Raw genomic sequence first — 25931 nt, forward strand, 5'->3', positions numbered from 1 at the left:
AAATTTCTAAACTCGATATCACACTGTGAAATATCAAAAACTGCTATGTATTAAATAGATTATCATTTATGAAATTGATCTTTAATAAAGCTAACATCGCGCGGGAAAGGTCAAATCCATATAAATTATATTAGAGGAAAGTTCTGCAAGACATTAAAATCCAATCAATTTCGTTTATTGACTTATATTGATTATCCTCCAAGGAGCTGAAACGCAACCGCGAGACTTCGCAGAGTACGTGACGCTCCTATATCTATCCCACGCGGTCCAAGAATGCACCGGTGAGCCGTACGCCCGAGAATTCACCTGCAAAAAATTCCCAGCTGCACACCTACTTCCTCGGTGGAGTATATATACTATATAAGGCTACTGCGCCGAGGGGTAACCTCTCTCGATGGCGTGCACGGCCGATCATCGTTGCAAGTTCGCGCGATGATGCACGCGAGGGTAGCATAGTCCAAGTCCACCGTAACTCCCTTTCGATCCAGCGAGAGAACGAATGAGAAAGAGGGAGAGAGAAAAGGAAGGAGGGAGAGAGCTACCCTTTGGAGAGTAGCGCCTCCGTCCTTCGTAACCAGTCTCGTATCCGTGACAAACCCTTTCCCTCGCGGACGCATGTCAACCTTATACACAAGCTCATTCGCGCTTGTATGCGTGCTGCTCGAGTGTCCATTCGTTCGACTAAATGCACCCTAGCAAGCCGCAGAGCAGGCTGCACTAGCAGCATCAGCAGCAGCAGCGGCGGCAGCGGCAGGAACAACAGCAACACAGCGACGGGATAGCAATAGCAACACAGCAGCAACGGCAGCATGAGTTTCCTCGCAGTAGTAGCGGCAGCGGAGGGTCTTCTCTGACAGCAAATCGATTGAACGGTATAATTTATACCACCCCCTGGCTTGTTCCCCTTTGGATGCCCACCTACGTGTGGCATACACACCCTCCCCTCCCACCCGCCGTTCTCCACCGCCCCCGTGCGCTTCTGGGGTGCCGTGTACCCTCCATCCCCCCGCGCGAGAACCCCCCTGCATTTCCACCGAATAGTCATCGCGCGAGTATTCCGCCTGTTGGCGGGCGAGTGGGCGAGCGGCGGATAATGGGCAAACCGCCGAGTATGTGTCACTGTGTGCCACGCGAACGCGTGGGAGTCCACCCCCGGTAAGTGTTTACCGTGTGTCCGCGACTTGATGTGAGTGAGAGTACGACGAGCGTGAGCGAGCGAGCGAGCCAGCTCTATTTCTACGCGTCCGCAATATGCGAACCGGCGTATACGCGAGTCCGTATACGTTATATATGTACACCGCGTGGGATACACGTGTGTCCGGTGGGTGAATTGCGCGGCAGTTAGAAGCACCGTTCGGCCGTGGCACCGGTCGTCACATTTGGCCAGCAGTACGATCTGGACCTGAACCCCCGCTCTATAGGTAAGTGCGTATATATATATATATGTATATATATATATATATATATATATATATATATGCGTGCGTATGGTACACGTGCGTGAAACGCCGCCTACTTCACCGCCGGAACTGTTGATTGCGGTCGAACCGCGATACGAGGAAAAGCGCGCCGTCGCCCACCCACCGCGATGCAACCTCCCTGTATTGATGCGCGCGAAAATGCATCGGCCTTTCGATTTAGAGAGTGACTTTCAAACATGGTGTCTAGTTTCGAGAGCGGACAGGTTTGTGTGGCAATAAAATGTAATAGTATTTTATATAATACTACGTTTGAAAAGAGGAAAAGAAGGTAAGCGGAATAAATACATGAATGAGTTATTGAAAAATATTTTTAGATAAATTCACTTTTGCTGAATGAAAGTATTATTTTATGAGAGTAAACTTCTCAAGCATTAATTAAGTTTCGTTTCTTTTATTTTGTAAAACTGCGGCTTGAAAAATAATAATTACGTCGCCAATGAGAACTTACTTTTTCGGATACTGTTAAGTGTACTATTCAAAATTATTGCAAGAGAATATTTACGGCACATTTACATTAGCATTTATATTACGCTGGGGATAGTATGATAGCTTTTAGTTTTCGATGATGTAGCCCTTGCATAAAATGTTAGAGCTCTGGATATACTGTTAAAATATATATTTGAAAAATAATATACGTGTTACGCGGTATGGTATTACTGCGTTATACGCGTAAAAAAATTTTAATTAAATAAAAATATAAGTAGATATCATTTTATCCGACTCTTCTAACATACATTTTTTTTTCGCAGATGATTTCACGGAAAATTACTTGTAATGCAACCTTGATGTATCCATCTGTACGGGAATGAAACATTCCATAGCGACGATGCGAAAGGTAGGTAGTAGGTAATAGTATCATGGAAGTTCTATTAATTAACAAAAATTCACAATGCGTTACGTTTTTCAAATATTTTAGCGCGAATTTCTTATCATTGTAACACGCGGCGTAACATGGCAAAACGTGTAGAAAGTGGGTCACGAGAAATCGATACTATGAGCACAATGATTTTTTGCGCTCACAAATTTTGGTTTATAAGTGGACGCATGCACTAATGCCTGTTTGATTTTTACAATTATTATTTAATTCTGGGGCATATTTTTTTCGTATCGTAAATTTCATTAAATCATAGTGTAATATACAGGATTTCACAGGAGAAATATCACGCCACTTATATACGCGCAAAGTAGCAGGTGTTGTTTGGAAAAAGGATGTGCTTCGCTGCAATCTTAAATTTCGAATATTAGCTTTGCTTCTGTTCAAAATGCGAATTGTTTGAAAATCCGCTGCTTGAGTATCTCGCGAATGAATGACTATTGCACGTCCCAGATTTATTTTCGCATATATCCAGATTAGTCGGTCGCACGTTCGTCCGCAGCTCCATTGTTTGTAATGCCCGGCGCAATGCGTTATCACGCGCCAGCGCTTGACACAGAATCAACCTGGAAAAAGCTGCCGCAACAAAATTGCGCAATGTCGGTGCCTCACTTGTATTTTATTACCCGGACTATACCACGTCGATGTGCGATGATGGCTTGACGCATCGGCCGATAATCGATGGCAACCAGAAAAAAAGATGTCCAACAAGGATCAGCGGTAAACGACTCGCGTCGTGTTTACACGCGAACGTTTTTTTTTTTTTTTTATTTTTATTTGCGAATTTTTATTCGCGTGCGCGCATCAATCAGCCAGATGGGAAAATATTACAATGACTCGTTAACAGTGAAATTTCTCATGACACGCCCCGTTGGTGCACGATGGCTCGTTACAGCGAGAACGCCACGCTGACCTGAAATATTTTGATGACGCTCGATAATAGTGTCTCGCAGCCAGAAGCTTGCCCATCGATCTAGTTATCGCATGCACGTGTAATTTAAAAACTGCAGCCGACCCGCTTTAATGGTTTTCAATGATGGAGCGGCGACATCGCGACGCAGTGAATTTTCTGCTGTCAAATCGATCGCGGAACAAGAAAATACGATTAATAAAACCGGACTGTAACGATCATTAAATGCGTTGCAAATATTCGCAATATCTCGGGAATGATGGGCTCCCGCATTTTGTGGATTTGCACGGTTTTACATAAGTGCTATTTCGATCTGGGCGAGTAAATGAAAGGATAATTCGTCCCTCTCAAACCGAATGGCGTCGAACTTAATAGAATATAAACGAACAATCGATAAGGATTTAAAAAAGACCACATTTGCCGGCAACTACGATGCGTTCGCAATCGCATGCCGCGGGTATAAACAATCCGACCGCGTCACGCGATATGTTTCGACGATTCGCAGCCGGTTCCAGGGATTTCGGTTCGTAATGGAACTATCGGATCATCGGCGCCCGTGACGTCAGCGCGAAACCGTCGGGAGCCCTTTTTGCGAAATCGAACCAGGAGTTCGCCCCAGTTGGTCCCGCACACCCGGTACGTCCCGCGTACGTGAATGTATTCGCAAGCGCGCGAGAGAGTCGGTGTAATTCAGATCATTTCTATGGGTGTATGCGAGAGCGCGAGTGGGTTTCGCCGCGCGCACATATGCATCCGCGTATATGCGCGCCGGGCGCGCTGCAATATCAGAACCAAAGGGTAGATTCGCCCTGACGTACGAACAGTCGCTCAAAGTAACTTCCGACGTAAGCGAAGTCTTGTGCGGATATGATAAAAGTAGTACAAAATGAAATTATTGTCTACGATGGCGCTCATAATTGTTGGTACAACAAAGAGGCGCAGAAACGCCTTTTCCACGGACTATTATTTATTCAAAACGAATGAAACTTTTTTGCTCGTTCGCAGCAAAATTGAGAGAATTACAAAATATATTAAATTCGAATTCTAAAATATATCGGATAAGTATTTTGCTATTATCGCGGACTTTGTTGTTATTTTTGTTATTTTATTGGTCCGTGTTTTACATGGCTGTCGATATTCTTCGCATTTTTGTTTTTCGAAATGTTTCGAAATGGCATATGTTTTATTGAAAAGTTGAAATTGAAAAGCTTTATGTTAATTTCAGCACATGGCCTCTATCATTTCTCTTGTTAATCGATCAATGACGTTTGCTCCAATACCTTCGAGAGCAATTGACATTTAGCGGACTGCGACAGACCCGATTTTACAGATTCACCCAACTGATACAGTTGGCACGGATCTCGGTCCTTATTGATCCCTCTGTCGTCTGACCGTTGCAGCGAGGATATCACGATTAAAGCGGAAATTTATCGTCCATTAATAATTAGAGGAGCGCGAAGGGAAGAAGCGGTTTCCCGGCATCTTCGATGTATGCGATATGTATGTAGATGTGTGTGCGTACACTACTTATATAGTCCGTCATAACAATCTAACAGTCGTAACTCCATTTTCATTACCTCGCTTTATAACGTCGCACCGTTATCATAAAGATGACGGTAAAATCTCGTAGAGCTGCGCCATCCGTTTCGATGCGATTTATTATTCGGTCTGATAGTTTTACCTTTTCGTTCACTTTACGCAGCAAATGCAGACCTTGCGTGCAATCTATTAAACGTATATTTCATTCGATTAAATCGAAGAAAATCTAAATAGCGATGTAAATGTACAAGTGGAGAAAAACTGCAATGTTTCTAAATAATAATAAATTAAATTCTCATTGGTGTGTTTTTTAAATTTTTTTCTCGAAATTCTATTTCTAAGTGATGAATTTTTACAATGTTACGGTTTCTTTAAATTGCTAAAAAAAGTCAAATCAAGTCACATATATTCGCATTAGAGATAGTCAGAAGCACAATAACATCATCAGAGAATCAGAGAATCAGAGAATTATGATTAGAGCTTAAAGGGCGCTTGTAATGTACATCATGCGACTTTCTCTGCCATTTTGATTCCATCGTCAGCTAATAATCTCTTCCACATTCAGCCGCCGTGGGGTGCCAGGTGAATCCGGAGGGTGTGGGCGCGCCGTAATTATGAATATAAATCGGCGAATGATGGCGGTGGTAGTTTGGGTGGAGGACAGGGCGATGAGGGGGGAGAGCCGGGCAGCGAGCGAGGAGGCGGAATGGAAAGCGGTGGTCCCGGAGCGGCGAGACGGGGGATGAAAATGACGCCGGGAATCCGGCGTTTGCCGTCTTTTAATTTTAATTAAAGGAAGGTTGGGACGCGGACCTGGCGGGGGTTCCGCCGATGGTGGGTGGCTCGCGGTGGAAAAACAGATGCCTGCCATTAAGGTAAAGGGGTGACTACCGGAGCTTTCGTGTTTCTCCGCCGTTGGCCGCGCGTTACAAGTTTTTTTTCTTCTTCCGCTCTCTCTATAATCTCTCCACATCAAAAATTGATGCCATGTTCATTTTAATTAAGAAAGACCGACGCGTTAACTTGTTCAAATTATCCATTATTGAAATTAAGATCGGATATGCTGATATCACACACCATTAACTCTCATACTATTAACATATTTTCTTCCAATCGTAAATTCTTCGAAAAACAATTGATTCTTTTCAAACAAAAGTGTGATTAATAATACACCTTTATTATGACTTTTCTATTCATATTACAATTTTCATATCAAACATCAGCTTAGAAATTAACTGAATAATATAAAAGTTTATTGATTTACATTTTAGAAATTTAAACTTCTTCCGTAAATCGTAACTCCAAACAGAATGTTATTAATAAACTTTCAATAAACATTAATTTCAACAAACAATAATTGTAAATAATTTTAAAAGTTATATCTTGTGCAGTAATCTTCTTTGGGAGTGGTACGTGTCACATGATCCTGTTCACATTCGCCAGCGTGGGTGAATGTTTAACAATACAGCGAATTATCGCGCGCGCGTCTATGCTGATATTTCTAAATCGAACAGGATGCCGCTTTTCACTTTCCATGCAGCACGCGTTTTCAATTGACCGGCGCTCTAGTTTTTTTCCCTTTTCCTTTTATTTTTTTTTATTCCCACTTCGCGGGAAATTGTTCGAATCGAGAGATAAATTTCTAGCGGCACAATAGCTACCGGCAGCCTCTCGACATTAAGCCTCATTCACAATGGCCATTATCACTAACGTGATTGCAGCGTTGTACGCCGTGTAGAATGCAATGCGTTCCTAGAAGCACCGATGGCCATTGCCATCCCTCGGAGGAAGGACTGGCTCGCACCCCTCTCTACTAGTGCACCCTTCGTCGGATAGGTCGATACACGGTACGAGAACGCGAAAATTTGCAGTGCTTGTGCAATAAAAACGAAACGTGTCATACAAAGAAACTCGATTCGTAATACATAATTAGTATGCGATATACAAAAGCAGGGAAAACGGCAGAAGACAAAAAAAAAAACTGATAAAATATCGTTTTTTCAAAATAATTATACTTATTTTGAAACAGAAAAAGATTTGAAAAATAAATTATATTGTTTCTATTTTTGCGATAAAAATGATCCTTTTTTATACATAGATTAATCATATAAATCTAGAAACTGATTTGTGAAATAATTTACAAAATTATAAAACTTTTTTCTGTGTGGCAATTGCTTTCCTCTACAAATATTAATTTAATAATGTCCTTTTTACTTTTATTATTATTAGCATTTTAAGATCGTGTTTGATGAGGTCTTGTAAAGCAATAAATTTTTTTACGCATATGAGATCGACCAACGCTGCTCGCATTTGTCGAATAGCAACCTTGGAAGATTTTAAACGTTCAACAAAGTATGGGCACCGCATATCAGATTTGGGTTGCCATAAAACATACGAACACACGTCGCAACTCGTCGAATGTCTATGACTTGAAATGCGATAGCAACAAAGATAGATCGAATATTCAAAAATGCATCGCGGCACCATCGTGTAACGCCCGGTCTTATTCTTCACTCTCGTAAAACCGCAAAGTATTCCGCGCTATAAATCCGTCCGAAGTACCGCGCCCGCCTCCGCGCGTCGACGTAGTCAATTTCATTCTAGTCTTCCTCTTCGCGCATTCCTTCACAGAAACACATTCCGACGCACGCATGAAGGATAAGTAGTGATTTTTTTTTTTTAAATAAACTCCAGCGCTTTATTTTTTGATTGTACTCAATATGTAGAACAATTTTATTTTTAACGAGGCAGTTCAAAAATAATTTCTAACGGTTTAGAAATGAATTTGTAGCACTTGCGAATTCAAATATTGTAACTTGCTATTATTTTATCCTTGATAATTGTAACATAAAAATTCGAGGAAGTGATATTCAAAGAAACGGCAATTCACGTGAAAAAATATGAGAGGATATATCTATATATATGTATCAATTGAAATATTTATCGATTCCTCTATTTAGGACAGGTCTCACTCGTATATTTTTGGAACGCGACGTTTCTATCTTTGGTCGCCCTCGTCGGCGAGTTCTTCCCTCTAAAAAAAGATGCCAAACGGGCGGCGTCCTTTGACATTCCGCCGTTGTTGCTCGCCGGCGGAATTTCGCTTAACGATCTACCTGAACTCCACCATGAAAGTTGAATCTTGCGCGTCAAGCTTCCGGCCGAGAAGGAGATGGAACGCCTCTCTCTTCGTGCGATCCTCGAAGGAACGAGGACGAGATGAAGCAAGGAAGCGAGAAAGCGAGAAAGAGTTAGCACACGTCGCAGCGAGGGTGAGATGAAGTTCCGTGCGCTCGCTCGTTCAACCCCCCTCCCTCCCCCTCCCTCCCCTCCCCATCATCATCGCAGGGAGCGTTTAATCCGTAACTTTGGCGCTCGCGTCCCCCGAGGGAACGTTCTCTTTGGTTTTCCGCGCGCAACAATAAGTTTTCCCCCGATGCAGGCCTGTCAACGACGCACAATTGGCGGCGGCGGCAGCGACGGGGGATGGTGACGGCGGCGGTGATGGGCGGGGGTGGTTCGCTCGGCTCCGGTTGCACCCACCACCCCCTTGTGTCCCCCCCCCCTTCCTCCTTCTCGCCGTGCCGCACTATCCGACCACCCAACTCCATCCTCTTCGGATGGGACTCATCCCATTCTCTGTACGCCGTGATTGCACGGCCCGGGGGCGATATTGGGGTGCGTATGGATCGGCATGAGGGGGTGCGCCACTCACTCTCTGCCTCCTCTCTATCTATCTGGCCTCTCCTCCCCCACGCCTCGGCGAATCTACCGTTCTATCGTACGTACGCGCGCATCACGTCTGTTTCTGCCTTTCCCATTCTATCGGTTCAACCTCTTCATCGCCCACGTGCTCTCTCTCCCTCTCTCCCCTGCTCACCCACCGTCGCCCACTCACTCCCCCGATCCTTCCTTCCGACTACGGAGAGATGAGAGGCGCGCGCTTTATGGACGAGGGTGACCCGAGAAACTCCGCCGCGGAGGAATTACCGATATCGGATACGCGAGCAAACGCATATATACGCAAGCATCCGGGAACGCGTCTCGGAATATTTTCGAAGATCTATGCGTTACGCGTGAGAGGTAATCCAGCGGTGGCATAAAAAAAGTAGCACTCGCGAATAAACATAGGATACCGCGAAATCGCTAAAATGTTCTCTTTTAAACTCTTTGAATAATTCGGACTCGAGTTTTTCAGATAAGAAGTTTGAAGGAAAGTCGTCGTTACCATACTGTTTCCACACCGTACCAGCGGTGCTTTGCGTCTCTCGAATATCTACGGAGTCTCCAATGATTCGCAATATTCTCCCTTTATATTTGATTTCATATGTTCCCTTTTTTGAAAAATATTACGCATCGAGTATCAGAGATTCGTATTTTTTTCGAAAGCGAAAATATGCGGCGGTACGTATCGGTTTGTAAATTCGTACCGGCCGTTTTAGGACGCATACAATGGGCGAGGCCAAAAACGTAACTTGCTGCGGCGAAATGAAATATATGATGTTCAAAATTGAAGCGCGTAATTCGCGCGGCCGGGCGCGGTGTGTATTTTTATTTTCTCTGTGGCGAAATTACAATTTTACCATGCACACGATTTATTCCCCGCGGTGCGCCGCCCATCGGAAACGCTGTAAATGATTTTCCGCAGTCATCGTTTTTGTGCGCCCGCGCCCGCGCCCGCGCCCCACCGCTTTCGCCCGGGTAAAGTCATTGATATTTAGACAACGCGGTTAATCATCGAATTCGGACGGACCAATCCAGTTACCATCCAATAGTGGTGCGGATTGAAACGCATTCGACCGACTGTGTTTCCAAGCGAAACGCAACGAGCCGGGAAGGGGGAGAGGTGGAGACCGGACGAAAAACGGGGGTTGTGTCGCTCGGAACCCTTCTCGACTTTTATCCGTAATCCCCTCGCACGCAAGCCCGACTACTGCGCAACCGGAAACGAGGGATTCGACGAAGGACGATTAGATCTTGCTCCGGCGATGACGGATGCATCTTCGGAATCGTTGATATTGGATACTCGCGGATGGACTCGTCAACGTCATCTCGAGACAAAGATAAAATGAAATGTCCAACACCATTCGATCTTAAGATTCGTATCTTCGCGGTGGACAGGAGATTTGGAAGAATAAACATACCAAGTTCTGAAAATGATATAGATAAATCTCTGTGTCAAAGAGAAGGAAAATCAAGTAGTAAGAAAAAGTTCAAATATGTTTTTTATAATTGAAAAATGTTTGTTGCAGTTAGAATTACGTAATTATTTTCACGTTTTCGCGATTAATTTGTATCAGCCTGCTTTTATATTTACAACAAAATCACCGATTATTTTATTTATAAATATATTCACCGAATAATACATTATATTGAATTAAAAATTAAATAAAAATAGTAATCGGATATATGTATCTGGACAATATGATACAATCGCTTTCCATTATTGTGCTCATTTTTCAGTATCTACTTTCCGTTTTCCTTACATTTGCTGTAGATACTTATTAAAAGAGAAATTAATTTGATCAAATAATATTCTACTGCGAAACTAATTCCACTTTATAAAAAGACAGTATTTTTGCTGATTATTTGATATAAGAATCGCGTGGGAATTCGTTGATATTAAGTAAATTGATATCACTCTTAAATAAAACGTTGCTGAGATACAGTTAAGAAAGTGAAAACATTTGTAGCGTAATTGTTCCAAATTATCTTTTTATTTAAAACCACTAAATTACTCAAGTGAGATGATATATAATTGTTATTGCAATTTATATGAATTATTCATACTTGAAATTTTGATATATATAGAATAGAAGATATAAAGATATAATATATTCTTAAAATATTAACTTCATAAATTATAATTACATTTATATTTCTTAAATTTTATATATGCTTTTCAATGATGTAAAATATGTATTATACAAATTATCTTACATTTTAAAGTATTATATTTTCTTCAACTATAATGTTAAATTATTATTTAATCATAATTCAATAATGCCAAAGTCATAGTTCAGTATTTTAGATTGCGGTTATTTTTCTTCGTAAGAAAATTGATTTTTGAAAATGCAGGTTTGCACAAATCAATTTGATGATTCGGTTCACAGCGCAACTAATAACTCCGCGATGTCTCGTAAAGCATAATTCCTCGCTGATGATCCCGCTCGTAAAAATCTCCGCGACGCACAAGATCAAAGCAGTTTACGATCGTAATAAGTACCCTGCCATAACTAACGCCCGGTACTAGCCGACCGCGGGTCCTCTATGTGCGCGAGCCTTCCTCATTATCCCCACGCAGGATGTGATCTGCGCCGGACATTAGTAATATTGTACATCAGCAAGCTCTCCAGCGGTAGGACGACGTACAATTTAGTCGTTTACTCGGTGACAAAGGGCACCTTCACTACGCATTCCTGGTTACATTTACACCATCAGTAGGTACAGGATCATTGCCCAACATGGGAAACTTGCGCCTGCACACACGCGTATATATACACACGTAGATATATAAACGCGCGCGCTACGCTCGCACACACACACACACACACACACGTCCGTATCCGTAAACTCGTGGTCCGTTTCCATCCTGACCCAACCAACCGACCACCCCCTCAAACCAACGGCCCCTAACCGTCCGCACTTTGTGCGGCGTCCAAGAGGGTGAGAAAGAGATGCGGGACGTAGAGGCGGACGCGGGGGCGGTAGAAGGGCGCCAGGCAACCCTCCTAACTCTCTGGCCCCCGGGGGTGAACGTGGGCTGGCTCGCTGCGAGTAAATGGGGCTACGGGGGGTGGCGGATGGGGTGAGTTAGGTGGAAGCACGGAGGACTAGGGATATTACGGACAGGACGCCCGAGATATCCAGCCCTCTTCCCGCCCTTCCGTTCCCCGCGCTCCCTCCTCGGGCGACCATCTCGAGGGGCGACTATTCGGGGGAGGAAAAGGCGCCCGAGAGGCGGCTAAGGGTAGCGACAGATATAACCGTAACGCACACACGTTCAAGAAGCAGAATTCTGAGTGGAATTTCGAGCGAGCCGAATAGACGACGGCGGGGTCTCTGCCGAGACGCCGCTGCCGCCGCCGCCGCCGCCGCCGTCGGTTGAAAAGAGAAAGCGAATCGGGCGCAACGGGGTCGGAGACGGAGGGCGAAAGGTGCGCGAGCGAGACGGAGAGATTAGCTTCCTTGGTTATTAATAAACGCTTCGCGCGGACCTTGATAGCGCGCGTAATGGAACGAGAGTAGTTTACCCTTATTGCCTCCCACCGCTCTTTGACTACCACGGCCCACGAACCACCGGGTTCTCATGATCGCGGTCTCCCCGCCTGCCCGTTTCTCGCTCCTGCCTAAACTAACACCTACGCCGCCAAGAAGCCCGCCGTTTCTTCCCACTCCCCCGTAACAATCGGGGTTATTTACTTTTCCATTACGCGGATGAGGTAACCGCCCTGTTTCACCGCCTGCCCGTTCCATTGTCGAACTACGGTAATCCGAGAATTCGTGTAAAATCGAATTGACGGCTCGTAACATTTTATTTGATCCTTAAAATACTTTAATAGACACAGAGGACTAGTTGTACAAGTACAACAAATTCTTATCGATATGTATTCGACTGATCTAATGCGTGCAGCTAAATATATATAATATATTTATGATATCATCGTATGTTGTATCACTTCGTTGAAATCAATGCAACAATATTTGTTATTTTATAGTGCATCTTGCATTATTTGTTATTCGTTAAGGAAAAATACTAATTTAAAAAACATTTTATTTTATTATTTTGCGCAGTTTATCAAAGATGCTTTACATTTCACATTAAAGCGTCCAAAAAAATGTATCTACTTAAGAATAACTTAATAATATTTGAAAAAAATATTATGCGCAATTTCATGATAACGAATGAAAACACTGCACGTTGTATTCTTTATATTACGAGAAAATAGCCGCAACGCAACGTTTTTTATTCGTGACATATATTTCTTTTTATATAGCGGCAGCTCCTCGCTTGTTGTTACATAGCGTTCTAATTGGCTGCTACTAGTATTACGACTTATATACACTTTCCTGGGCAGGCCAGCAATAGCAGGCCAGAGCGATGCGGTGTTCCGAAACTCTGTTGGTGCTCTTTGTCATCCAAACACCCCGTCGTTACGGTCCCACACCCCGGTAAACCCCCTTCGAGGTTCGCTATGGTTTTAGTTTGAGATGAGATGTTCTCATAGTCCCTTCTACTTCCCTACGCTGGTCGCTCCTAGTATCTACGTCGCCATGCGAAACGATCTATCCGTTCTCCGCAAATCCACTGTATACTACCAAGATTGTATTGACCACTGTAGAAAAATCTTACGTTCTCTAATGTTTTTTGCGAAATTTAAGTTACACAATCTGAGATTTATATATTGTATATATATATATATATATATTTATTATAATTAACAATTGCTTTTAAGCTTATTTTCAACAATTTTGTGGCATAAATATATAGCATCGGGCAACGTCAATTTCCGTTTGTCTGAAGAATTTCAAAGAAAACAATTTAATTTGAATTTTAAACCATGAAAATTTTGTAAGAAAATTTGACCTTTTTACGCGTTTATATATTTTTGTATTATTTCTGCATTAAAACACGTGAAACATTAAAAATGCCATAAAATTCAAATTTTCTCTATTTTGTTAAAATATATTCATCGCATTAACATGTTTGTATACGCATAAAGAATGAACGCCACAATATTTTGCCATAACAAATTTCTACAATGTTACTAATACTTTAATTAAACGCAACGAAAATCTTTGACGGCATATAATACTTTCTCTCGTTTTGCATTTCTCTCTATCCTCTGCTCGAAATCTTCGGTATCTAGGTCAGCCCTAATCGTTTCTTAAACTTTCAGTCTTGACGTTAATTACCGAGGGACGAGGAGGGGCAAGAAGAAAAAGACAGGAACGTAACGCAAAAGTAAGACGATTAAAAAATTGATAATGGATTTTTGCGATCCGCGCGCTGCAAACTTTTGCCGTAAACGATCTAATTAAGCGTTTTTCAAAGTTACACGTGACCGCGTTGGAGATCGCGCAGCTCGATTCCGTGGCCTCGGGACGATTGATCTCGAAACGATAAATACGCAACTGGAGAAAAACGCCATATTGTTACTGTTAACAGCGACGATGCCCTTATTAATTTCGTCACTTTCGGTCCTTCTTTCCGTTCTCGGTCCCCCTCGTGCACAATTCCCCAGGCGTTTCGTTTCTCTCGTTATCGACGGTGGCTCCGGTTGCCCACTCTCCCCTCCGTTCCGTCTTCATCTTCCTTACCGGCCTTTGTACTCTCCGCCGTGGAGGAAGAAAGGAGCCGTGGGAGTCCAAGAGCGAGACGCCGCGAAAATACATCGGCGTTGTATATCTTCCTTGACCGTCCGGGGCATAACTCCGGGGATGAATCAGTGCTTCTTGGACCGCACCGAACCCACACTTTCTCGCAAACCGTCTTCCTACCTCCGCTTTCTCCCTTCACCCTCTTTTCCCCCTCGGGTTGTCGGTCTGTCCGCCGCCTCCGCCTCCTCGGAGCCATCAGGGTAGAAGAGCGGAGAGAGTAACCCTCTAGCCTGAACCTTCATCAACGGATCTACCAACCCCACCTTTATCAAGAGCCCCCAGTGCTGCGAATCCCTTTCGCCCGCCCCCGCGAGCGTCTCTCATCCCGTCCGCATCCCGTTCGTCCCTTTTCCACTTTGCCCGCTCTTTCTCCCTCAGCCATCTTCGCTCGGCTTCTACCCTCGTAGTCTCTTTTGGTCCTTCCAGTTCCCTCGTCGTTCTGTCCGCCCCGCCGTCAACCTTCCCGCCGCCCGACCGCCCCTCCCCCCTCCGCGCACCACCGTTCCACCCCACAGATTCTAGATTAACGGAACCCTTTTGCCACTGGGAGAAGGAAGCTAGGTCGACTCACCTAGTGCAAAGGTGTCGTCGAGATGGCGAGATATAGAACGTGCTGTGATAAAAGTAGGACGAATTTCCGATTACTTTCGCCGCGCGCGTCCGAACCGCAAAAGTCCTTTATTAATCCTTCCGCTCTATCAAGATTTTTTGTAACTTTTAATTAAAGATTACGAAACCCGTTATATAATTCTGATCTAAAGTAATTTAATTACCTTCGACAGTAGAATCAAGAGCTCTTTTCAGCAACTCGTAACTGCGTACGGAAAAAGTAGCCAAGTGTTAAGCGTTAACTTAATTAAATTGGAATGTTAAAAATTCATTCGCGATTCAATCATTAAATTTCCGGAATAATAAAATATTAAGTTTACTGTTTTTGCGATGGATATATAGGTGTACGCGCGGCTGCACGCCGCCTGCTGTAATTGATTATTCCGTACAATGCCGCGCTGCAGCGTAGTATCCGAATTCATGTGAAATTACATCCCTCGATTTTCGCGTTTACATCCGTGTCCAAATTAAACTTTAATCACGCCCTCGCGAAAATGTAAGAAAACGCCGCAGTTATCTTATCTCTCGCGTCGCTCATCCTATCGCACGCGATGCAAAAGCGAGATTCGGGGATGGACGACGGTGTGCGGTCGTTACTCATACAATAACGGCATTGGTAATTAGTTACGTTTTACGTGGAATGTGTGCGGTCTCACGTGGCGAGAGGGGGAGAGAAAGCGGGCCGTGCGCTGTATCGGTTTATCGTATGTATGGGAATGCGTGTGCGGGATGGGGACCGGGAGCAAAGGGAATTTCCAGCAGACCGCCGGATCGATTGGCTCGAAATTGGAAAAGAATATTAGGTTTCTGATTGAAACGACTCTTCCGAAAATTTCGTCATCCCCGGGCCGTGTCGTCCGCGTTGCGCTTTTGTTTGTAAGCGCGAAGAGGGTTCTCGTTCCAACTCGCTGTCGCCGATATCGTCGCCTGGCGTCGATATCACCCGTCCGTTGCCGATCGTGCGATTGTTTTAACGCTCCATTGAGAGCCGATTAATTACCACCCGGGTGGATTTTTAAATATTTACGAAAGTATCCGGCCGAGTGCCGGCTTGGTCCGATACACGCTCGGCGACCGTCAATATTTGCGCGACCTGTACCGACGGTCGCGTCGGTGAAATATGAATGGTCGAAATTTTAAATAACATTGTGCAATATCTGCGGCCGCGCGCACGCACGCACGCATCTATGCACTCGTGTATCTATATACGCACGCACGCACACAAACGGCAAGGGAGCAAGAGAGAAAGAGGGAGAGAGAGAGAGAGAGGGGGAGAGAAAGAAAGAGGGCAGCCGCGCGACGCGGCACAACCCGTGCGAATATTTCCAAATAAATCCGCACAACGGCACCCGGCCGGGCCGCGACTGCGAATATTTAATGTTTGTGCGGACCAAAAATTCGAGGGTCTCGCGTTGCACGAGCCGGAGCTCGCGAGCCACCGGAACACGTTGCAACTGCGAGATACCCCGGGATGATCGGTATGCATTATTCGCTGGGAGCGGTCCGGAATTATCCGAAAGGTTACAATTACAAGATATCCAGCCTCTCGTCGTTAACATAATTACATCGCGAAAAAGCGCATCAAACGTTTTTTTTCTCAGCGAGCCGCGGCATAGATTCAATGATAGAAAGTTATTTCAGACACGAAAGTTATTTTAGTCTCGAAAAATTTCTGCATAATTCATTCAGGGATTGAGAACCGTATAATTGCGATTGAATTCATTCCTCGATGATATAGAAACGGGAAAACTTCGTGCCAATTGTTGCATTTCCATTGTAATTTTATTCCAACTCCATATCATCAAAATCTAAATTAATCGGAATTTATATTTCAGTTCCTCATAAGAGCATACAAAATGCATTTCAAGAACTTTCCACTTTTGCATCCGTTATGTATCACAGCTCTATTTTGTGCAAATATCATGATGTGATATCTATGCGCGCCGATATATCTAGTCTGAGTTTCGCTATTAAATTTCGCTAATTCACTGTGACAGTTTCGTGTTCCTTTACATTCGTAACTTGTCGTTATAATTATCTAATTTTAGTTATCCAATTCACACATGTGTGTTGTCTACTATTGTACAATTAAATATATTCTTTCGGTGAGTTCTGGATCTACGGTAAAAATGATCTTCCTGTGTGTACTATTTTTTATTATGTCCATCAATGGGTATTACACAAGAGAGGAACGTATTTGGCGAATATGTGGCGAACGACGAATTGCGATACGGACTGCGCGGCGGTACGGCCGAGGCCTGCATCGGCCGTTCAACCAGCCGTGACGATATCTCAAAGTCCCTTTAGGGCGGCCCATGTCTCGGACAGAGCGAACGGGGGCCGATTCCATGGCGATGAATCGCTACCTGTGATTATCGGCGCGTGGCCGTGTTCCCGCGTAGCCGAGGCCCAATTCCGCACAAGTCCACAATCAGCCGAGGCCGGCGATACGCAACCCGCGTTGTGTATCACCTATCTCGTGCTCGCGAGTGTGTGCGCTACGGCGCTACGCCGTACATAAGATACACGCGCGCACGAGCGAGGCGAGCGGGCGAGAGTCTCGGCGAAGACGACGCGACAGCGAAGATGTGTAACATACGCAATGCACTTGTGTGGTGGTCGCCACCATTGTGACGGTGCGGCTATAACCGCGCTCAGCTGTATGCGTCTATGTGAATGCGGTTTGTCGTGGCCGCGCGGGTACGCGTGTGAGCGCGCGGCGTCTGTATGCATGTACTTGCGTTCGTATCTAGCGCTGTGCCCACTGGCGTAGGTTGCGTCCATTTTGATACCATACCTCGGTTCTATGTACCAGATGTATGTAAACGACGTACATGGGACACATAGGGAGCGCGTATGTACGAGCGAGCGAGCGAGCGAGCGAGCGAGCGAGCGAGTGAGCGCGGCTACGTACGTAGATAGGGTCGACCGGTAGAGTGGTTAGAGGGTTCGGCGGGATGGAGGTCGACGAGAGAGCGCGGGGGGGCGGGGGGAGGGGGGCGGAAGGGGGATGGGAGGGAGGGGTGGGATGGGGATGAGGGTGGCGTAGGTCGGAGGTGGGTCGAGAGGGTAAAATAGAGGGGAAGGTGGTGAACGTTCCGCAAGGGTGGGTAGAGGTGTGGTTGCTTTAGAGGTGCGTTGAACCCAACCAACGCAGGTAGGTTGACATCAGCGTGCCTTGTTCCATTGAAACGTGCGAAATCCATGCGGAATCCACACCCCCGGCCTCGCGGCCGTGTCACCCGCGCCTCCATCTGCCACCCTCTTTGCCCCCCGGATCAGTCCCCCCGCGCTCGTTGGGTGGATTGGGTGGCGGGCCCGAGGGATGAAAGCGCAGGGGCGGGGAGGCGGTGGGTGGATTTCCGCGATGCGAGGCTGATTTTATGGTAGAGAGGAATACCCGGTGCGCGTATCGCACGATTCTCGGTCCCTCTCTCTCACTTTCTCTCTCTTTCTCTCTCTCTCTATCTCTCTCCCTTTCTCTCTTTTTCTTTCTTTCTCTTTTCCTCTGTATCTTGCCCTCTGAATCGGCGGCGGCGGAGTCTTGATGAAAAAAGGTTGGTCACGCGGTAGATGTAAAATCGACAAGACCAGGTCGCACCGCCACAGAAAACGGAGTGACCTTTGTCTGCAGAGAGAGAGATTGGCAAGCAGCAGTAGTACCGTGAGCGAGCCGAGTGCACGTACCGTTACCACACGACGCGGATGCATTAGGCTTGTTTCCGCAAAAGGTGCTGATAACTATTTATGTCCGTCGCGTGTGCGGCTTACGAGCCTTGCCTCCGCGCGGTTATTCGGTGCCCATGCGCGTGCTTTGTCGTTCATAGCTTTTTGCGGTAACAATTTCTACGATCAGACCAGAAATGTTGTGCCATGGCCTCGCTTTGTCCCGTTACATGTTGTGTAATAGTAAAAGAAATATTTTGAAAAAAGTTCGAACTGTGACTTTTTTTCCCCAGCTATTTAAGTAAAAAATTCTCTAAATGTATGTATATTCGAGATGAGTTTTGAATCACAAGTAGTTAAGAAGATACTCTCGTACTCGCGACACTCCAATTAACCTAGGAGAAAACTTAATTACACACAATTGTGATGTACGGTAATTTTACGCTTGTATGCAAAAATTAAATATACAAAGTGTGTGAAGAGCGTTACATATTTGGTCGGATGTATAGATCTTTCGGCAAGTTTAAAATCCATTTTTTTCGACAAATATTTGATTACAACGCATATCGCGTTTTGCAGCTCCGTGATTTTCTCTCATATCTTTTATCATCACACATCATAATTATAAAATTCTATTAAACCAAAGATTCACTCAAGATGAAGTCAGTATATTCTTATTTGCCGTATTTATATAATCGAATAAAAATTGTGCGATGCATCGCAGACACCCTATACATTGACAAGCATTAAAGATCCACGATCAATACTTCCGCCTGGCTATCTCCTAAAACCGTGAGAGTCCGGACTTAGCTCGTAAGTCCGGCATGTCTTCTATTATACTGGTATCAACGGTCGATTCGCGTACCGCTCACGTGTGTCCGACTTTTCCCTCGGCGCACGGAAAATCGAGACGCGCGAACTTTCTCCCCTCGTCGCGCGTTTACCGCTTTTGCGAGTATTTCCTCCGTGTACGTGTCACGTGGATCACGATGAATTCGAGCCGCTTCATCCACACTGCCAGCATCTGGCAGAATTCGCAGAACGTAAGATCATACATTTTTCGTTTAATCACTATCGGGGAAAGCGCAGCTCGTTCGGTCGTAACTATCCGCGGGCGCTCGTCAACGGATTTTTCAATGTTTTTTCGCTTGTGCATCTCATGGCAAATTTCAAGCGTCCCAAACGCATCTCGCGGGCATCGAGCGAGATTCGCAGGACGTGGCTGGCTGGTTGCGACGAAAGGCAGAAAATGTTGGCTCATTTTCCCATAATTCTCCGCGCTCGCTCGCCGGCGCGCGCGTTTGCCCGCTGGTTCCGCATTCGCATCGGAGTGCGTAATTCAGCTGTACCTAACGCTGGTTAAGGGTGGCTCCGGGCGGTCGGTCGGTCGGTCGGTCGGTGGGTGGGCGGCGATGGGTCGGCTGCGAGAGTATGGGTAGAGGTGGACAGGCATTGGGGGGTGGGTGTACGGGGTGGTCGACGGGCTGGTTGGTTGCTAGTGCGGGGGTGGACGGGTGGGTGGATAGAGACTCGGGGGAACGGCCGCGGGGTCGGTGGGAAGAGGTGGCTCGGTTGTTTGTGTGTCAGCCGCGTTGGGACCCTCTACCCATCCTCCCCCATTCCTCGCTACCTCGGCCACCGTACCCGCCTGTCCCGCGCTTCTCCCGCTCAACTACCCCCGCAGAACGCTCCGCACAGGGACGACGTCTGCGGATGTGTTTGCGGGGTTTCGTGTGTGTGTGTGTATGTGCGCGCACATCTGTGTGTAAGTGGAAAGCGCGAGCGAGTACTCCTATATACGTCGCGCCTATGTATTACACCTTACAAACATCACCTCCATGTACTCGGGGCTACCCTATGTGCCGGATATGTAGCTAATACATAGAGAATATTGTACCTCTCTCCCCCGCTCTCTCTCTCTCCCGCCCCCCTTTAACCGCTCGCTCTCTAGCTCACGGTCCCCTCTGACACACGCACGACGAGGGTCGGTGCGATTTCGCACGCGTGTGTATGCGCACGCGGGTCTATACGTACTCGGAGAGACAGGGTGAGAGGGAGAGCGAGAGAGAAAGAGAAAGGGTAGTATAAACTCTCTCTCTCTCTCTCTCTCTCTCTCTCTCTCTCTCTCTCTCTCTCTCCATCTCTGTCTTACACGTTAGTTTCTGTAGGGGGTGGCTTGGCAAGGTGGGGCTCTGCTAGCAAGTAGGGACGTATACACGGAATACCCGCTTTACGGAGACAGGTATTCTCCGAGACATGCACACGGTATTGGGTACCAGTTGCGTAAGTACGTGCGGAACAGGCCGTCCCAGGGGGACGGCACGAAGGGGGTGGTGAGTAGTCGCGCATATGTTCGCCTGAGCGCTTTGGCCGGCCACACGCGTTCCTACGCATGTAGGTTTTAGGGGATAATTGAGGACGTGAGACATACACACGCGGCGATCGATGCGTTTTGCGCTCTAGGTGTATGTTTAATCTTGCGGTTAATTGAGATTAATCACCTAATAATTGCCCATTAATGAAAACTTTACCTTTAATCTTCTAGAATATGCCAAAAGTAATTTTATTCGCAAATATTTGCAGAATCTTAATAACTATTGTATTGTATATAGTATAAAAACAGATATCTGTTTAATGCTCTTTTGTTTGCTTACATTCCTATTGAGATTCCTACACACTTATCAATTGTAAACGTAAAAAGATCAATATTTGTTCTAAACTATTGATTTCTTTCATAAGCTGATAATTTTCTTCAAATCGTCGATACAGTTTATCTATTTACTGCATTTAAAAAAAATAAAATTTATGTTGTTTAAATTGATAAAGTTTTCATGAAAAACTTCTATTTCTGAGTACACTACTTGGTTGGTTAAACTACGTAGGCTTAGAATGGTTAAGAACGTCAAGCGTATCGATGCATCGATCGTATGTATCCTAAGCTAAGTACGTGTTTAACATTATAGCCGTTTGAATTAATTGTTCATTAATTGATCGCTAATTCCTTTCGCGCAGCGGCTGCGTCGAAAGACCGTTGGAACATTGCAGGTATTCTGCATGGAATTAACGAACTGAAATTCGAAGCGATACGAAACGCACGAACGAAACGCAAATTCTGCCGGACGATTTAAAAATATCGCCCCGATTGTGTGCGAATTAATTGTTTCAGTGACAAAGGGATACAAAACAAAATACCGGCTTATTAATGAATCGCTCGAATACGCGGACAAAGCGCGGAAGGAAATAAATGGACTAATCGCTCGAGTGCGCAATTATGTAAAGAATTGTATTTCTGCGTCGTAGTATGTTCATATACGTAGGGAATCTATAAGTCACGAATACCGATAATCGACAACTACGAGAAGTCCAATGTGCAATACAAAATCAAAGTGTCGATATCTTGAAGTGAGGACAATCAATTTTGTTCAGAAGTTAGAAGTTACAAGAGCAAATATACACACATGTAACGTTTCTTTTTATCATTTTAATTCCAAATCGTAGGAAATTAAAAAGTTTTATGATACTAAAGCAAAAGAAATTAGCCAAATAACAATAAAATAAACGCGTGCCATCGTTTATCAAAGAGTTAAAGAGTTCTTATCAATCAATAAACATTTTTTGCGATTCCATTAATCGATGTATTTATTAACGCGCAATTGAAATTACATTATGAGAAACGCGCGAAAAATTCAACCCTCAAATAAAATTACCTCGCAAACGGAACGAAGGCACAGCGAACGATGAGAGACTAACCATCGAAATAAACGCCACTTGGGAGAATTGGGTGAGTTATACCGCTATGTGCCGTTGCGTCTGTATACAGTCAGACTTATTTCTCGGCTGGAGGATGCACGGCAAGAGGAAAGGGGAGCATCCGCGCGCGACGCGAGACCGTTACGGAGAATGTGCTCGCTAAAATATTCGCGCAACTAACTTGCCGTGCTCGCGATGGACAGTTACATCCACTTGTGCGTCAGTGGACTACTGCGAGGAGGGGGATAAGATGCGACAGAGAGATAAAAATAAAAGAAATGATCGTTCGGCTGGTTATACCATGTCTTTAATTATTTCATCAGTTATGTATTTTACTAAGTATCGTACGAGAAGCGAGAGGCCGGAACGTCAACGGCAGAAGGAAGGTCGAGAACGAGGAACGAAAAGGAGACAGGACGGCGGGAAAGGAGGCAGAGAAGTGGAATGGGGAATGTGAAGCGGGCGGAAGACGGGCGCGCGGGGAAGCGAGGCAAGACACTCTTCCCTCTGAAAGGTGGAAGGCATTTCAGCCCGAGAGCACGTTGGCTCAGCTGTGTTTTCTGTTCGGGGGTGGTTGTGGCGTAGCAGGCAGGGCTGGTGCGCGCTGAAGGGATGGGTCGAAAGGGGGGCACAGAGTGTGGGTGGTTGGTAGTAGCGTAGTCGAGGGAGAGAGAGTGGGTGGCGGATGGGATGGTTGGGTTAGGTGGATGGCTGGCAGGCAGGCAGGCAGGCAGGCAGGCAGGCAAGCAGGTAGGCAGGCAGGCAGGCAGGCAGGCAGGTAGGCAGGCAGGCAGGCAGGCAGGCAAGCAAGCAAGCAAGCAAGCAGGCAGGCAGGCAGGCAGGCAGGCAGCCAGGCAGGCAGGCAGGCAGGCAGGCAGGCAGGCAGGCACGCAAGGGTACGTCGAGCTACTGCTAGGGGGTGGCGGGTAGATGGGTGGCTAGAGAGCGAGTGGGCGAGGGAGCGGTAAAGAGGCGGGGGGAGGGAGGGTCGGGCGAGGGTGGCGGGTTGCTGGGCTGCTTTGAACTAAGCCGTGCTGGAGGTGGAGTACACTCGGTGGTTGGCGAAGGGCAAAAGGGGACAGGAGAGGCTGGATGGTTGGTTGGCACGGGGGCAGAAGGGCGGCTGGGAGGGCGAGGGGGCGGGAGTAGGGGGAAGGGTGAGTAGGGTGGTTGAACATCGGGGTCCGCTCGTGGTGCGGGACGGCAAAGGTAGGGTGGATATGGGGTGGTAGTCCTGGACACCGCAGCCAACCTAACTACAACGTGGCTACTATCCACTGTTCTAAATAATTCCGTGGTACGATTGCTGCGGGCTTCGGTTGCCTCCACCTGCCCGGTAAATCCGAGATCTACGTACTCCGCGCGGGGCTCCAAGAGGACGGCGAAGGGCGAAACAAGAAAAAAAGGAAGAGGAGGAAAATATAAAAACGTGCGGAGCGCAGCGAAACTCTGACGACGACAGAGTTACGCCCGAAACGGTTTTTAACTATTGGGATCTACAGAGTTCGCGCGGATTACTTGGTACAGAGGGGTAGCGCCGCCGCGACAGCGGGAGTGAGGGAGTGTACTTTGCATCAGCGGGCGCGTGAGAAGAATGATGAGAGAGTTTATGCGAGGCTTAATCTTTTTAATGTCGAAACTTGAGGGAGTTGTCGCTGGATGTCGCGAAATTATTAAAGCAGTTTGATATTAGAACTTTGTGTCGGCATAAAAATTAATACATATTGATATATATACATATATATATTACAGATATAATTGTTAAATGTATTATATTATTGATATGTAATTTTATGAAAATGGAGCAAGCTTTTACGATATATGTTACTTGCCTTGTTTGTTTTCCTAACGCTTTACATTAACATTAAGCTCAAAAGATAATACGAATAATATTATAGCTAATGCATAATCTTTATTTCAGTGATTTATATGTATAAACTTGATTACAAAATAATCGTAAATATTAAAAATATAATGAAATAATTTCTGTTACCGTCATGGAACTTACTTACGCGTGATTGCGTCGTGCTAATCGCTACGCTAAAGAACTATAATAGAAATAACGGTAACACCACCAGCACAAAAAAGACTCGATATACTTGTTGCAAAAATCCTCGGAGCACCTATTGACCTGCGACGCGCGCGCAAAGTCCTTTGCGGAGCGCGGTGCGAAAGGAAAAATCCGGTCGGTGTGTCTATATGGAGGAGGCGCGCGGTGTATCTCCGCGTAATAAACGAATCGTAGAGGACTATTATGCGCGTATACAAAGCCGCCGGGGGTGCACTCGTACGTGCACAAAGAATGGAACAAACAATTTCGCCAACTTTACACGGTCGCACACGTACGACCGCACTGCGCGGTAACATCTGTATGTATGTGTACGAGCGCGAAGTTACTGCAACGGCAGGGATGGCCGGGGTAACGTATGTAACATTCGCAAGCGTAGTTGGCGTACGTCTGTGTGCGCGCGTCCCTTACACCAACGAGGACTATGTACGGCTGCAGACAGCCTCGGTCCAGAGGATATTTCGCAGAAGGGTCGTCGTCGGTCCAGGTCGAATCCAGAGGGTTGCTCGTTCTCTCAACCCTCCGGATCCCTCAGCTCCTTTCCTCTGCCCTCCCCCGTTCTCTTTCTCCCCCCCCCTCCCCCCATCCCTTGGTTGGGGTCGAAGGCGAAAGCTTCTCCTTTGCTCCACCTTCGCAGGGAACGACCCTGCAACTCGAATGAGACCCTCCCGTGTTCCCGTTTATCCTGGTTCCCGTCTCAGGCGAGAGGTAAGACCCTATTCCAAACGCGTACAAGGAGCGAGCCCGGCGGAGAAGCTCCGTTGCCCGGGGAAGATTCTCCGAAATAAGATGTTCTTAATTCAGTAGCAGTATTGCTTAAGGCACCGAAAACAGTAGCACTATACGGTTGGAATAATCATGACACTCGATCACGCTATAAATATAAAAATTATATATTCTTAACCGGATTCGACAATTCTGAAATAAACTTTGGATTAATATGTAACTGCAATAACATTATAGTTTGCCTCAGATATTAAAGATCAAAAAGCATCGGTAAAATTCAATATTACTTTTCGCATTAACATTATTGTACAAATATCCAAAATTTCAATTGTTGAAGTTGTTATTTGTATATATAAAACAGATAAGTCCACGTCTTTAGTATTTTTACTACTTTGAGAGCCGTGCGCGATTCTACCCAACTATTGCAGAAATAGATCGCCATGCTGGCAATCAATACGACGTCAGTCGCGAACGCCACTGAATGGACCAGGATACGCTAGGACGAAGGTAGAACGACGAACTAGGACGGGCTCCGGAAATTTAATGATATCCTCCCGAAAGGTTCGTAGCCATCGCTATCTTCGTAGCCCGGGTATCTTCCGCCGACAATTTCTTCTCGCAAAGCCCTCCCTTGCCTTTGCCGTCAGTTTCCACCGGAGGCGGAAAGTACCTATCTTCAAGTCTGCAAGTCCAAATACTCACTCGCTAACCATTCTACGACGCGCCTACCAATCCTATACGTACACTATTACGTTGATGTGAGTGTGGGCGCGCGCGCGCGCACGCGTTCGTGTTGAGTGCCTCTACTTATAACAGCCGTATGGTCGCAGATACTTCTAGTAACCCTCTATTAGTATCTCGTGCCTGCAGCGCTTCTTTGTATACGAAGTGCTTTTACTTTTGTGTAAGGTAAAGCGCGCGACGCGC

At 45.7% G+C, this 25931-nt stretch overlaps 1 protein-coding gene and 1 long non-coding RNA gene across 7 annotated transcripts in view; one reads left to right on the forward strand and one right to left on the reverse strand.

The window, feature by feature from the left end:
- Positions 1–25931, reverse strand: part of LOC105678238 (uncharacterized) — a 279329-nt gene that overhangs the window by 100417 nt on the left and 152981 nt on the right. The gene's annotated exons all lie outside the window — the stretch shown is intronic.
- The window catches only part of LOC137000662 (uncharacterized), a 47815-nt gene continuing 22617 nt past the window's right edge, over positions 734–25931 (forward strand). The window contains exons 1-2 of the long non-coding RNA XR_010890937.1: positions 734–872; positions 2231–2316. This is a non-coding gene — a long non-coding RNA (uncharacterized lncRNA). The remainder of the gene's footprint in view (positions 873–2230; positions 2317–25931) is intronic.

The sequence above is a fragment of the Linepithema humile genome, chromosome 6 (genome assembly GCF_040581485.1).
Source record: "Linepithema humile isolate Giens D197 chromosome 6, Lhum_UNIL_v1.0, whole genome shotgun sequence".
Lineage (NCBI taxonomy): Eukaryota > Metazoa > Arthropoda > Insecta > Hymenoptera > Formicidae > Linepithema > Linepithema humile.